The sequence below is a fragment of the Echinops telfairi genome, unplaced genomic scaffold, assembly GCF_000313985.2.
Source record: "Echinops telfairi isolate 266 unplaced genomic scaffold, ASM31398v2 ScPeMD7_9;HRSCAF=40, whole genome shotgun sequence".
Classification (NCBI taxonomy): Eukaryota; Metazoa; Chordata; class Mammalia; order Afrosoricida; family Tenrecidae; genus Echinops; species Echinops telfairi.
This window is the reverse complement of record NW_022103906.1, coordinates 96,808,043-96,811,095: the sequence shown is the minus strand read 5'-3', so window position 1 is coordinate 96,811,095 and position 3,053 is coordinate 96,808,043.

The following is a 3,053-nucleotide window of genomic DNA, read 5'->3' as shown; positions in this document are numbered from 1 at the left end:
GGGCACAACTTCCACTCCTTGATGACTGGGTTCCGGAAACCAGAGTGTGACACTGGCCTCTGCCTACCACCTCCGCCCACTGGCTGGGAGGAGGTCTCTTCCATCAGGCTAATGACCATATTTCCCGAGGACCCGTTCTGCATACAGCATTGTGCCAACACACGGGCCACAGAGATGACTCGGCAGCATGCGTCAGCTGCTTTGGGCCGTCAGCTAAGCTGGGCTGCAGCTTACAGGTGTTAAGCAGCTGGCCTGGATGGGCTCCAAGGTTAAGGCACAGCCAGCCACTCACAACACACGCACACAACCTTACTCTCTGAAAACCTTGCTTGCCCATGATCACAATGGAGGTTACATCTTTGGAGATGTGGGCTAAGCATTCAGCTGAGGACCCATAGGTCAGCAGTTCAAACCCACAGGAGAAAGATGTAGCAGGGAGCTTCAGTAAAGAGCTCAGTCCTGGAAATCTGATGAGGCAGATCTATCATGCCCTCTCGGTCACTCTGAGTTGGAATTGACCGGATGGTGATGTACTTACAATGATTGCAGGCGAACAATTGTGCTTACAATGATTGCAGCTTCCTGATGGTGTGGCAGCTAGGAGCTTGGATGCTGACCCACGTCAAACCCACCTGCCAAATTGCTGGCCTGTCTCTGTGAGGATTACAGGGTACCCTGCCTTAGCTGCCCTTCACCTCTGGAAATCCGAATCATCAACCCTTGGCGAGGAAAAGGGCAGTGTGTCCCCCAAGGACGCAGTTCAGAGGGCTGGGAAAGAAGGAGGTAGGAAAATGGGTGACACAGGGAATGCGGCGTAAGTGACCCGGGTGCCCGGAGAGGATTACAGTGGGTGAGTCGGAGACAAGTGTGTCTGAACTGCTGCAGGTAAAGGTGGTGGTTTTCCCTGTAAACTTCCCCTAAGGCTCTTTTAAAGCAAGGATAGCCCAGGAAACCCCACGGGCAGGTTTAGTCTGCCATGGGAGGCGAGGTTATGAGTCGGACTGCATTTGGCAGCGCAGAACAGCAGAAGCCAGCAGGGGTTGTTTCAGCAAAGTTTAGAATTCAGGGTCAGCTGTTCATGGCAGCAGAGCTCCTGGATGGCAAAACATGGAATGCTCCGTGACTGAGGGCAAGAGTGGAGGTTCGGACCCACACAGGGACGCCTCCACAGCGAGGCCTGGTGAGCTCCTTCTGATGGACTCCTCTCGAAACCCCGCGGAGCCCAGTTCGACTCTGGCACAGGTGAGGTTAGCATGAGTCAGAGCCAACTGGAGGGCAACTGGTTGGGCTGGTCATACGCATGGCCATGAAGGCTCGATGTTGATCAAATAATGACACCCATGTTATCAATGTATTTATCCAATAATTAAATATAATCACAATGACCAAAATAAGGATGAGAATTCACGTATTAAAATGCGCTGGCAACCTACTTATGCCAAGCCTTGATGAGTCAGACTAGTAGCCGACAGCCCAGACAGAGGTGGAGACACATGAGTAACACAAGTGCCCTCGCAGCTGCTATTAGAAGCTAGGAGATGCCAGGTTGGGGGAGTGGGGCGGGAGGAGGGGGCAGGGGCTCAAATAAGGAGCTGAGAAAGTTTCACAGGGAGTGATGCTTGAGCTGAGGTTTAGTTTTAAGTTTACTTTCCCCCCCAGGAGGTTGTCTTTGCAGTTACTTCTTTTTAAAACAGCTTTTTGGCAAGGCATACTTCTTTTTTAAAAACCATCGAAGCCGTCATTAAACAAGCATACCAGCATGTGAAGCGATTGTTCTCAGCACATACTCCTTCTAGGTCGATACCCTTCCTAACCCTGCCCTGAGGGATTCTGCCTTTCCCTTCACATGACATCAGAACGGCAGAGGGCACACCCGCCAGGACGCGGATTCTCTTTCTCTTGGAGCCAGAAGGGGCGAGATCAGAGCTTCAGGGTGGGTGGGTGAGGTAAGGCTCCCAGCAACATGCTGCCGGGACAGCCTTGGCTACCACTGAGGGATGAGCGGGCATCTTGTCATGACGGGGGTCCTCACAGCCATTTCCCCGGCCAGCTTCTCACCAAGGGGGCCTTCCATTTGCTTAAGCCCTCTTCCCAATAAGCCCTCAGGATCATTCTAGGTCCCTCAGGAACATCGATCATGATTACCCCTTTGGCATTCCAAGAGAGGACCACCATCACTGACTTGACTTTCATGGCAATTGCCTGGAAAACCACTGTTTAGATTGGACTGTTTTTAAGACCCCCTGAAAAGACCAGGGTTCATGTAGTACTGGGAGAACCTGTCTGCCACCCTTCACTGACCTCAGCCGTAGAGACCATGGCCGTGTTTAAGTATGTTTTGTTTGGAATAAACTTGTTCATGTATGAATTTCCGGAATCCTAGTGTGTTAGGCAGGGTTCTCTAAAGAAACAAAACCAGGAAACTTATGAATATATATATATATGGATAGGTTTATACAGTGAGAAGGAATATAACAACTAATTAGTCCACACAGCAAGACAGAGGGCTCAGTTCAACTCACTTCTGTAGAATAGTTAATATACTAGTCTTTCAACTCACGTGGGCTGCTGGGTTGAAGGTCAATGAAGCAGACAGCAGAGTCCTCCCTTGGGCAAGGCAGGCAGTCTGCTCGCAGGCAGCAAACAGCAGGGTGGGTCACCAACAGTCAGTAGGTCGGGAGCTTGGTGAAGCAGGCCGGATGGGATATCAAACACAAGCAATGCAAGATGACAGGATCCACCAGCCTCAAGCTCAAGCAAGGTACGCACCACGAGCATGGTGAAGCAGGTCTCGAAGGAGCCTCAAGCTCTAGTGACACGATTCCCGGGTTGACCTGACCCACAGGTGGTGTAACTCACACGTTGAGGCAGAGAACTAGCTAACACGCTACCACATGCTCCGATCACCAGAGAGCAAGGCGGGGGTGGGGTGTGTGTGCGTGGGGAGGGGGTGAGTAGACTTGCAGATCCATTTATCCCTTTGCCCATCAATCAAACGGAGACCTGATTAATCCCACATGTTCCTATTGGCCAGGTTGGCACAATAAACCTAA